This window comes from Macrobrachium rosenbergii, chromosome 4, assembly GCF_040412425.1.
Source record: "Macrobrachium rosenbergii isolate ZJJX-2024 chromosome 4, ASM4041242v1, whole genome shotgun sequence".
Lineage (NCBI taxonomy): Eukaryota > Metazoa > Arthropoda > Malacostraca > Decapoda > Palaemonidae > Macrobrachium > Macrobrachium rosenbergii.
In genome coordinates, this window is record NC_089744.1 from 65,736,448 (window position 1) to 65,750,081 (window position 13,634).

General features: G+C 35.1%; 1 pseudogene; it reads left to right on the plus strand.

The window, feature by feature from the left end:
* The window catches only part of LOC136835434 (mediator of RNA polymerase II transcription subunit 15-like), a 553,735-nt pseudogene that overhangs the window by 340,015 nt on the left and 200,086 nt on the right, over positions 1 to 13,634 (plus strand).

A 13,634-nucleotide genomic window follows, 5' to 3' on the forward strand; every position in this document is an offset into this window, starting at 1 on the left:
AAGTCATGTTTCAACAATAACTCCCTACAGCCTCACCCTTGATTCCATTCTATACATTTTTTAGTTAACGATGTGAATCATCCACTTCCATTCCTCCTTCGTTTGTGCAAATTTGAGTGAACATTTGTTCTTGAAATAATAATCTTGTTGGTATTTGCTTTCAGTTTTATCTCCATTAAACGCAAAATTAGAATAGTTGTTGATAAAGTGCATGTACTAGGGAAAGCTAAAAAAAAAAAGTAAGATGTCTGCGAGGGAAAAAATTCACAAAAGCATAGGGGAGATTTTTTATTTGTTTATTTTTCTTAGCCACCACCTACGATACGGTACTTATACCCCAACCCACCTCATAAGAGATGGCTTTATTTTTACACGATATTGAAAGATTTTGTTGATTTTTTTTTCTGCTAAGCCTTTATTCAACAAGTAACAGAAATTACTTTTACTTCGCAGAATTCTTTCGCCGGAAACGACTAGTGTGACTAAGAAATGTTGATGTGAAGAGACGGAGAAGGAACCTTTAGAGTAGTCACCGTAGTGATAGTAATGCCTCGTTTTCTTTGCCCGCCACAAAACTGGAATCATACCATGTTGAACTCAAGTGATGGAGAGTCAGAGGCGTGAACAAATTAATGTCAATATAATCAGAAGAAGAAGGACACGAGGAAACGACAGTGAGAGATAGGAATAAAGTGTTTCTGAAACAACAGAAAATGAAATGACGCTAAGAAGATAAAAAATAAGTATAGAAACCGTAGTTAGTTCTGTTGACTAGTGTTGTTTAGACCGTTGAAATTCTCAGGGATTAGACTTTCTGTCTTGTCTTTTGTACGCACTTAATAAACTCTTTCTTCAGTCTTCAAGTCAACTAGAGACGAGGGATAGCAGGTAGAACCTCTTCTTTAATAACCATCCTGCAAACCTAAGTGTAGTTAGTTTTCGAGAGCTCAATATATTAATCAAGAAATACCTTCTGCCAGTGTCCTCACCCTCCCCCTTGCAACAGCCGTTTTAGTCAAGCGACCCTCTTCGCCTACCACCACCACGGCGACCACCACAAAGATCTTCAACGACCTGACCTCTGATGCCACGGGGTCATGCGAACTGACCCAGGTTCAGCACTACAATGACCTGGCCCGATTGAAGACCACAAACATGGACTCCTCAAAGACTGTGGAGAAGAACGTCGCAAAGGATGCTGCTAAGAATTCCATCAAAGGAGGAGGGGCGGTCGAGAAGACCAAGAAGGCTATTAATAAGGATAGGAAGGGCTTGAGCCTCAGTCTGAGGAGATCCAAGCTTTGGACTTCCCTCCACAACAAGACCCTGGAACTACCCGAGAGGCTGAGGAGGGAGGAACGCAAGCTATCCAGGGTAAGTGCCGTTTTCTTTTTGTAGTAATTTAGCAGTTTTGCTCCCTTCTTTAGGAAAAACTGAATTTTGCTTTTATATGTGAAATGTATTTCAGTAAATCAGAACATCCCATTAATAATTTACCTAGGAATCTATGATATTATTGTCTGCATATATATGGAGGCTTTATTTCATAAGACTAATGAAATTCCTGCATGCATGATGATGTATAATTACAGCTTGACAGGGAGTTCAGTTACCTTTACACCAAGAGTATTTTCAAGTTTAGTATTTATTTATTATGTTTTATTTTCTGTTATGGGAGAAACTAGATGACTTCATGCTTTATGTAACTATAGATACTTGATGACAGTAAAGAAAATGATGGTCCAATTGTTGAATAAATTACAGTTTTCTCTCTTTCTGTCTTTTTTAGTCATTTACTTTAAAGATTACTGACGCAACATATTTTTAAAGAAAGTGAAGTTTGCTCGTCTTGAAAAAGAAATTAAAGACAATCTGGAGATAATAGAAACCTTTTGAATCCCAGCTAAGCGTCCATCCATGAAATGAAGTTGAGAGAGAGAGAGAGAGAGAGAGATCCAACTGTTTAATTATCTTTTATATGATTTATCGAAATTGTCTTTGAAGGGTATAAAACCAGGTGTAATCATCTCATTCCAAGAGTTTTCTGTCTTGAACAAAATCGCGTTTTCATTCAAGACTTTGTAAAGGAAATATTTCAAGATTATCCACATTCCGTTGACTAGGTCAGTACTTCTCAAAGTTGTCGAAGTGATTAGCCCAAGAGTAATTTTAAAACAGCTTTTACTCCAACTAAGAACATAGAAGTGTATTTTCAATCTAGAATTCTTTTTTTTATCTCAGTAATTGGCTAATTATCAGAAGTGTAATACTTTACTAATAATAGGAGTACAAAGTCCATGTTGCAATCTTGAATGCTAAGGTCTTGTGAACTGAACAAGGCTTATGGGGTTAATCACTTGCAGTTGGGGAAATGCTTGATTATTCCCACGTGAAGAACAGTGGGCTCAGCCATGAAATTGATAACATCCATCATATATTGGAGAATTTGGATTGAGTGAGTTTTTTTTTTTCAAATTTAGGTGGCTTTTAGTCTTAATTCATGATTCCTTCGGATTTTGAGGTTAATTTATATAAAACGATTTAGTTTGTTTCATGTCAGAATGTACCGTTTACTGAACCAGCTGTCAATTAACTTCAGAAAAATGAAGTTAATTACCAGACTAGGGGTTCACTGAGTTACAAACAAAGGAGAGATTGTAAGGGAATTAACTTAGAAAATTAAAGTTGAACAACCTTACAAGATTTTATTTTAATTTTAGCTGCTTTCAAGCTGGGAGAGGTAGTAAATTGTTTTTGATGTTCTTCTGTTTACATCATTAAAACTACTGAGAATTTGAATCCATACTTTAATCCTGCATACGCTATGCTTGACCATATCGCTGGTAATACGAAAGCAAATAAGAAATGCCCATCATTCTTAGGTAATGGAAGGTTCACCTCGTAGACCAAGGGTTCCCAACCTTTTTGTTCATCTTTACCCCTTGGGCATTTTTATAGGTAAATTGGTACCCCTAAAGATTGAGGGTGAAAAAGAAAAACAAATTGATATTGTGATATAATATTATTATGAAATCTTTGTGTGTGTAGACTCCATCTTTTCAGGCTCGGTACCGGTACGCACAGATTACAGCCGCGGGAAGGTCCATAATAGTGAAAAACAAATGGCATTCACCCTGCTCTTAGTATAACTTAAGTAAAAGCTTTGCTTGCTAAAATGAGGAAATTAAAAAAAAAAAAAGACACGATGTTGTGCAGTCTCAATGTGGATTGCATCATGTATTGCGCAGTACTGGCTATTCTTTCAGATCCAACGCAGCCCCTGAAGAATGCAAATGTACCACTGGGATTACATGTACCCCAGGTTGGAAACCCCTGTTGTAGGCAGACAAAAGAATAATTTAGTGGGAGCAGACGAAGCATTGACCAAAGCAGTTTGAGCAGACACACACTTGGAAGTAATCGTCTTCTCAGTTATCGAGATTATGCGTAGGAATTATAGGGAACTGCAGTACATACAAGTGTTTGATCGCTCCTTTTCAGCCCACCTGTAATCTGCATTTGTTTTCTTTTATGTGCTTGCTTACAACGCCCATAGTAGTTTTAAACCTTTATGAACGAAAGCCGCTGATTATTATCTTTCCTTAAGTTTATTGTCATTGCATAATGGGTGTTCTATTGCTAAAGTAATCAAGTGGTTCTTGTCTGTCCACAGATGTTAGGTTTTCATATTTAAAGGGCTTCTTTATGTCTTTAATTATTGAAGGTTATTTTGTTTCACATTATTATTCATAAATCTGGAGACGAATAAATTACTAGATAATGAAAATTAAATTCTAAATAAAATAACACTTGCATGTGCTCAATTGTCAATTACTCGAATAGATATTATAAACCGTTACGGGGATATATTATCGTTAATGAAATGCAGTAAAAGAGAAAACACGAAATAATAATGACTATGGACCCCCAAGTGCTTACTTTTTTATTAACAAATTGCTTGCGAAAACATTTTTCGGTCGTTGGTCACGTGATATAGTTCAGTAATGATCTGGATTCTAGAATTTTTTGACGTACATGCCTGTCGTTTTAAAGTTGATTAAAAAGGAACTTTTGTCTTCCTCATCAGTAATGCTTGCCATGGTTACAAAATTTGGAAAGGACAATTTGATCTGGATATTGTTTATTGTTGGAGGAGGATTTTCGGCCGAGAAGAGTGATAATCGTCAAAATAAAGTGGTACCTGTAAGGAATATAGCCTATATACCATTCAATATGTTTGATTTTCATCAAACTTGAAGCTGAATTTAAATTACGGGAAGATCCTCTGTTGTCTAGTTGTCATTCATCCTCAGGCATCACTCTTGTAGGGAGATCGAAATTATTTGTGCCATTCCGATCCAAGAATAAATTAGATCTAAGTTTGAGCATGCCAGTGCAGCTATTTCTGGAACGCAATTTTCCCCCGATTGCGTGCAACTTTTGTCCTATATTCAGCTCAAAAGGAATGTTTGGTATTTTACCTGAGCGTTAAAATCCTCGACTGCTATGCACATCTTAATGTGTCTTTGTGAATGCACAAGTACAGTGAATGCGTATACTGTTCTGCACATATATTGTTTTAGAAGGTCGAGAAGAACGAATGAAACCTGTGAGTGGTGTGATTAGGGCAAGAATAGTTTAGGGAAAGGGAAAACTTAGATGATTAGGTGTGAAACTGAAAGACAGAAGGGAAGGTCGTGTTTAGGAATGCTGGTGGATGGCGATGATGAACAGTAGATACCCAACGAAGCCCAAGTAACAGTGCTTCCTATGTCTCTGAGCCTTAGCCCAACACGGGCCAAAAACCATAGCTGTTATAGTGTGGCAGATACTCTAAGATCGCCAGTGTGCGGCGAATAAGTGATCTTAGGGTATTTGACAGACTACAGGCAAACCTTTGAGCAAGAACCGGTTCTCCTCTTCACTTGTGAGAAAAGTGTAGACGGCACCATTCCTTATTATTATTATTATTATTATTATTATTATTATTATTGGAGAAACAAATTCACAGTTATGTATGGTTACCTATATTTATTAATAAATGTCTTCTGAGAGCTTTCGGCAATCTGTTCGATTCCTTTCAAGGGGAATCGAACAGATTCCCGAAAGCTCTCTTTAGAATTTTATTTTTAAATATGTCATATACATAACTGTGGATTTGTTTCTCCATTTCAAAACTCATGCTACTCTGAGTATTATTATTATTATTATTATTATTATTATTATTATTATTATTATTATTATTATTATTATTATTATTAAAAGAACACTCGTCCTTATGAACAAGTAAAAAAGACATCCTTTTTAAGTTACCAAGGAAAAAATCCACTGGATAAAAAAGGAAAAGAGAATTTAAATTAATAAATGACAACGTGACGAAGGGGAGCAAATAGAATAACCAATCAATCTGTCAGCTGCTCTAAAAATATATATAATGAAATTATGACAAAACCATCGTGTTTTAAAGTAAGAAGGCCTCCTTTTCTAAGATTTCAAGCATAAACGTTAGCCCTTTCAAAAGCCTTAGCGAAATCATGAAACCTTTGGTTCTTATATTTCCTAGTTTTAGATAAGTTTGTGAAAAACTGGATTACTTGTTCAAAAGGCAGTATTCAGCTAATATCGTGGAGTCTGTCAGTGTTGACATAAAAAAAACACCTTGTGCTTAGAAGGCTGTTCATTCAAAAGAAACCGTGATATCAAACAATCACACATACTGGATGTAACTTGTAGGAAAGATTAAAGTATTCATGTCGCCTGAGCTGTACGGTGAAACTGCCATAGCTTAGCCTCCCAGCAAAATTTCTCTGTCTCTCTCTCTCTCTCTCTCTCTCTCTCTCTCTCTCTCTCTCTCTCTCTCTCTCTCATAACTCTTTGGACTAGAAGCTAATTACCTCATGGTTTACTGACGCAAATGAAATGGGTCTCCAGGAATGGGCGCGGCGGCACTGAACTTCATTTTACGAGGCGAGAATTCTGAGTCATTGCCCCTTAGTCTGCCGAGATCATAAGGCCGTGACGCCACACCAGGAGGGAGGGCTTCTATTTTTACGCCCATTGCCGTTAATTGCACTTCACTGTCATAGAAAATTTCATGGAAAAGGAACGATATTGCGATGTAGGCGGCCCCATCATCGGCGCCATCTGGGAGAAAAAATCAATTTAATGAAGTTACTTATGTAAAGTGGGAAATATGAAAATATATTCATATTACTGTACTGTAATTTGTAATGATGACGTGAAATGTTGTGCAATTAAGTGAATTTAGAGTAAAGAATTGGACGTTCTCTCTCTCTCTCTCTCTCTCTCTCTCTCTCTCATATACCTATTAAAAATAAAATATTCTCAAAGTAAACTTTCTGGCAATATTTTGAAATGGATCCATGTTATTTTTCTGGACTACGGTGTACCTTTTTATCTTGAGATCATGGCAAGATGCTGGTGATTTACAGCTCGAGCTCGGTGGTACGTGAAATTTAAGGCTGACCGAGACATCCCTGTGATATATTATTTATACCTCATTGCAAAGACCAGTTGAATGGGTTTCCGATAACAGAATTCCCCTGTGTATTTATATAAAATTTATGCGTGCAATATCTGTTACGCGAACGTGAGTCTAAGTGTATTCTAGGTATATATATTTGTAAGTATGGGTATATATGTGAGTGGACAAGGTCTATAAATAGGAAATCTAGTACGTTATCAAGCGCAGATCCGATGGAGATGGAAGGTATGATACACGAACCTCGTAAAGATAGAGAATTGTCACATTCATGAAAAGCCGAAATACAATGAAGATGTCAGAACTTGAATATATAGAGAAAGAAACTTACCGAATCCTGCGTTCCAAGGATTACGTGTCCCCACGAAGTTAATGTTGGAAGCTCTGGCCTGTCAGGTATTGTGAAGTTGCGAGATAGTTGGACGTCATTGAACAGAAGAATTGTCTTTGGTCCAATATTATTGATAAGGGGAATGTTAGAGATTATCCCAGATACTAAGAAAATATTCAGACTGGGCCTGGTACGGCCATCATAATGTTGGGACAGAAAAGAATTTACGGCACTGAAAGAAAACGCCTAATTTTTCCAAGGCGTATTTGTTCCTTGAGCTATGTTGGTTTTTCAGTCAAATGTTGGCTCAGTAGAAATCCAGTTACTTGAATCATCAAACTCGACAAATATGATGACAGAGCAGATTTATAAATTGATAATATCTATGACTTGGATTAAATAAACTAAATAAACAAGGAATTGAACGCAGATTTGAAGCCTGACGAAGGTGAACTGGTTGATGAAATAGATCGCCTGGAGAGTTGAGCTTAAGTTTATGTGATACTTCAGGTCATGCTATGCTTATGGACAAAAATGAAATTATCGACCCAATTACCTTTCCATCTTAAATGCAGCTAAAGACGTTTTCCAGCAACTTTTACCAATTTGATATATTTGTAACATTCTCCTTCGTGAAACGCAAGTAAAGAAGAGAGAGGGGCAACCTTGGCAGCTTGGATAAATATAGTAATAAAAGGATGCTTTCGTCCTTAAGAGGAGAAAAAATAAGACTTTAACTGGGGTCACATAACTGGGATGATGTTATATCGTAATTACTGGAAATCAATGGGATTCAGGCAGTGTTGCAGTAACCCTTCCCTGGAGACCTCTTGGCCTGTGATTCCTTTTTTGGGGTCTGTTGCTCTGTTCTCTTGTTTCTTTCCATTTTTATTTCCTACCATTCGCTTTTATTGTTACATTCAGTGGCTTTACACACGGGAATACGAATTACCTCTATATTGGGCGTTCTAACTTGGTAAGATATGGTATTATGTTAGGTCTTTTTTGTTTATGAAAAGCAGTTATTCATATATATATATATATATATATATATATATATATATATATATATATATATATATGTATATGTGTGTGTGTGTGTGTGTGTGTGTATTCATTTAAAGTAGTTTGAGATGAGGTTCTTTAGAAAAAGATGATGATCCACTTGGGAGGGGAGTAATTCTTGTATATTCCAGCCTTGATAGGGTATTCGCTTCTTCAAGTTGTTCTTTGTCGCTCGAATTTTGCTGCTAAAGATTATTTGACAGATTTTGATGCTTGGTATGCATTAGTATTGGATCAGATTTCATAATAAAAAGACATTTTTAATAGTTCACTGTATTATTATTATTATTATTATTCATAAATAGTCTCACAAGATTATAGAATTCCTTAGGATTCTAGAAATAATGAATAGATATTGGTGCAAAATAAACTGATAGGAATTAGTCAGCCAAGTAGGAAGAAACCAGAGAGAACGGCTAAAAATAAAGACAGAAACCAGCACAGATGTGATCCAACTGACGTTTTAAAGAGCCTTTAATTCCGCCGACAGTGTGTCATACAATTGTCAGCTTTGACACTACCTCCTACGGTGTAATCCATAATAGAAATCCGTTCTCATCCTTTCCACAGAGCAATATCATGAGGATTTTTGAGTCTAGTGGATGTTGAGTAACTAAATAACCACGCACTCCCGCTCTAATTTATTAAGCTTACTTCTCCAACGTCTGTTTATTTTGTTCCCACATATTTTTAGTACATTTATTTGTGCCACTGCAAGAGACGGGGTAGAGCTATGAGTGACCAAATTTTGTCTGATTTGTATTATAAGAAATTTCAAATTGATGGGGAAAATCGTAAGAAGAGAAACAGATAATTCTGTATATGAATATTTGATTACTGGTTTATAAATCAAAAGTGTTAATGGAAGGCGTTCTTGAATTTTTTTATTGTAATAGAAACAGTCCTACGACCGGGACTGCTGAAGTCAAGCGTGTTGAATGAAAGTAAAATGTCGGTGAAATTTGTTGCTGAAGTGCTGGCAAACGTGCTACTTAAAAAGTGTGTTTAACAGCTAAAAAGAAGCGGGGAGTTCTTCATTCCAGAAGTGAATTATAAATATAAAGAATTATTTTAACCTGTTGATACTGAGTTTGACGCTTTCCCTCATTGATTGTGGGAATGCAAGTCTTGCCGGTTTCAGTATCGCTGAAGAAGAGGCGACAGCGAACATAAAACCTTTTCAAGATCAAAGCACAAATTAATATTTATATGAAAGAGTCTGTTGTGGATGAGGGGCAAGGACGATTCAAAGGATGATAAACGTGGTAAATTACCTATGTAGCAAAAAAAAAAAATTAACCCTTAGTTTTTCAAAATGTTACGCAGAGAGAATGTTAGAAAATCGATGCGCGTAAGAACTTATTTTAGGAGATGCTTAACAGAAGTGGGGAAAGACATAGAAAGTGCTTGGTTGATTGGGCTAAATAGTTCTTTTGGTACTTAAAGAAGCTTCATTATTCAGCAAACCCAGGTTTATTTTTGATACGGCAGAAGTTGAATATGGCAGTGACCTCTGTTATGGTTATCTGAGAGGTCACCCTTCTGTCATCAGACTGGTAAAGAAAACAAGGGATGAATTGGTCATATACTCTCTCTCTCTCTCTCTCTCTCTATATATATATATATATATATATATATATATATATATATATATATATATATATATATATATATATATATATATATATATATATATATATATATATATATATATATATATATATATATATATATATATATATATATATATATATATATATATATATATATATATATATATATATATATATATATATATATATATATATATATATATATACTGAATGATTAGTTTATTCAATAGACATTCAAAGGAATTATATTAAAATCCCTGCATAATAGGCACGATAATTATAAAGGTAACGTATGGTAAGTGGAAATTTCTCTGAATTTTTGCAAGCTTATTTTGGAAACTTTAATGCAACCATATTGTAGCGTAAATTAGGTCATATCGTAACTTCATAGTGATGTGACATGTCTGTGTAAAACTTCCAGTTACTTTAATGTAATTGAAAGAGGGATACTTTTATCACTGGTATAAACCCGTTTTCCTTTGCTATTAAAATATTAATCGTTATGTAAAGAAATGTTGCAGAAATTTGTTGTATCTTTGAGAGAAGAGAAAAGGGTTGCTAGGGAATATACAGTATATCTTCGTAATCTCAGTCAGGTTGTTTGTGACTTGAAATGGTGCCATTCTTAAAAACTGTAAAATCACAAATTATTTTATTTTTAAAATCAAGTCTTACTGTGGACTTTTAAAGGACTAAAATGAAAATACAAGTTTTCTGTGTATCTTAACTTTCACATCTAGGTTCTATTGTCCTATGCTGTATTGTACTATTGTATAGAAATGGATAAAGGTCCTACTTTTGCAGTGAAAAGGCTGCCCCTTTGGACTCACTCCGAAGTCATTTCTTAGAAAAATCTCACTGAAAGGGGTCCTAGTTTAGATCAGTTTCGCCTGTTTTGTAGGTTTAAGTCACCGTACTGTGTAAACTTCGCAGAGTGAAATTTTATAGTATCGCTGTGTAGGCTCTTCTTCTACAAGTTATAATTGGTTTTCACAAAAATACCGTAGAAGTAGTTGAGAATGAACCGTCTAATTCAGAGTTTTCCACAAGTTTCTGATATCATTTTACCCGGTATAATGGTCTTAAATTTTTAGTTCTAGCATCAACGAGTGGAAGGTTCCGTTCTTGGAAACTTTAATAATCTCAAATCGTTCTCGGTAACTCTATGCCCCACCAGCATCTGTTATTAATGGGATAACTTGCAGTTTTCGATCCAAATCTTTTTTTTTCATCAGTTTCCTCGTGCTGTTGAATCTGATTCCTTTGTATGAAAGTGGATTACATGTGATTTTTCTCTATCGTTCATCGTACTTTTACCACAATCTTGTTTACTGCTTTAGCTGTACAGATGGAATATTTTTTTTTCAACATCCGCTTTCATATAGTTCTCACACTTATTCAAATGCATATACTGGGTGCGTTCGTATTTGTATAAAACCCCCGGATGCTTATTCCAAAGGAGATTGAATGCGCAGGAATTAAACTTTTGAAAATAAATCCTGACGGTATTTGCCATAAATCGCAATTTTATTTTCATCGATGTACTTTATAACTAAGAATTAACACAACCACGCTGAAATATGAAAGCATACTCTCTCTCTCTCTCTCTCTCTCTCTCTCTCTCTCTCTCTCTCTCTCTCTCTCTCTCTCTCTTACTTTATAACGTGTAGGCGAGAGCTTGCAACAAGATCTTACTCAACTCAGTGTGTGAGCTTTTGGGTTAGTTAATTGGGGAATATAAATTCACAACATTTCATTGTTGTTAATTTTTCCCTTTCGTATAAAGAGCGAGAGATAATGAAACAGTGCTGGAATGCAATTTCCTCACAGCAGGTTTGTATATCAGTTAAGGTGGTCCATAAATTAATGAAATAACAGTACTTGTGCTGCTACTCCTAATATTTGCTATTCTTTATTACTCCGTGCGACTGATCGTTGCGCTAACAACATTGAAAGACCGACAACTAGGGTAAAATCAAATAACATTACATCCTTAAGATTATATACAGGTATTTAATCTCATACGATACAAGTCCAGTATTTCCGTCCCTCTCGCCCACATAGTCATTCCTTTGCAGGATATTAACATTATTATCAGTTTTATGGGAAATTATCAGCACCGTCACACGTGTAATAAAAATGAATTTTTACCTCATATCAGCATCGAACTTTTAACTTTCAAATGGAAATTCTTGGGGGTCAGTTGGTAGCACCGAAACCTTTCATTTGAAAAATCTGGGTTCGATCCCGATGTGATGAACAAATTTATTGTTGCTATAGTTATTTATTTTTTATTTGCTATTTATTTTTTGAAATAACCATTCTCCTATCTTATCAAGACTTACTTTAGGGTTGCTAGTATTAGCTGCATATCATGGGGTTTGTAGCATTTGATTTTATCCTTCATACGCCAATTTCCACACGTTTAATTGCTTAGCTTTTCAGCTAGATTATGTTTATAATTTTCGATGCATGTGTTTTCGAGTGTAAAATGTCTTTTGTAAAAGATCTTCTTACTCGTGTAGAGGCTTTTGCTTTTTTGCTCCATATATATATATATATATATATATATATATATATATATATATATATATATATATATGTGTGTGTGTGTGTGTGTGTGTGTGTGTGTGTGTGTTTGTGTGTGTGTGTGTGTGTGTGTAGGCTAAACACAGTTCTACAATATTTTACCGCTTGAAAATCTTTCTTTTCGAAAAAATACTGAACTACGCTCCCTTCGTAGTAACACATAATCTAACCGTCTTTTCCTCATCTCATCTGATTCCTCTCTCATAATTCCCATTAATTTGTAAAGATCTTTCTACTCATGTGTGTATATGTATATATATATATATATATATATATATATATATATATATATATATATATATATATATATATATATATATTATACATATATATACATTTTATATATATAGAATATATGTATGTATATGTGTGTATGTATATATATATATATATATATATATATATATATATATATATATATATATATATATATATATATATATATATATATATATATATATACAAGAGTAGAAAGGTCTTTTACAAATTAATGGAGTTACGAGAGAGGAATCGATGAGAAAAAAGACGGTTAGATTATGTGTTACTACGAAAGGAGAGTGGTTCAGCATTTTTTTCGAAAAGAAAGATTCGCAAGCGGTAAAATGTTGTAGAACTGGTTTTAGCCTACATATTTCGCTTTATCCCTTATAACCATTATTGCTCTACAAGTTGAATTTATATGTCAATACGTTATCGCGGTGTGGATTAACTCGCTGGGAAAAAATAGTACTTTGTTATTTTCATGGCATAGACAACATTCTCTAACCTAAAGGACGAGAAATTTATAGTTATTGTTTGAGTCATTTAGTTGTTACCACGAAAGAAGTTAAAACCTTAGCAATGTCATCTTCCCAGTCAGCAATTACAGTACCGGTAATTTTGCAGCCTCTTTGAATATTCCCATTTTTTTACGATGATTGCGTCAAGGGTCCTCGTCCTTCATCGCCTTTGTTACGTATCCTGCAGCCTTCCGGAGGGCGTCAGTCACACAGGAAATTAATTCTGTCTCAGCCGTCGTCTTAAGGATATGTAAGCCGTGGTTCGATATCTGCCGGACCCTGCTCCACATTAACTTCTGAGCTTGAAGGAGGAGGAAGTGCCGGGTGGGGAGGATGGGAGGGGAGACCCCTACGGTGCCTTGGTTTCTTGTGTTATGTTTCGTTCTTTCGTTCTTAGCGCCCGTTTTCTGTTATTCTTCATCGTTTTGCTTTTATTTGGTAGGGTTTTTTATTTTTATTTTACGCAGAGCTAGGATTGCTTCGTTGGTATCATTTTTTCTTCTTATTTAAATTCCTTTTATGAATAATTTTGATACTGCTATGTTCGATGTCTTCTTAAATGGCTTTTATTAGTTGCAACTCATTTAAGAGAGAGAGAGAGAGAATGAGAGAGATTGCTTTCAGGGATTACACACAGACACACACACACACAAACAATACGAGCGTACCGTTGTTATCCATGCATTTTCCTCTTCCGTCTTCATTCCACTCAACGCAATTACCTTTTGAAATATGTCTCTTCTTCCTGGAATAAA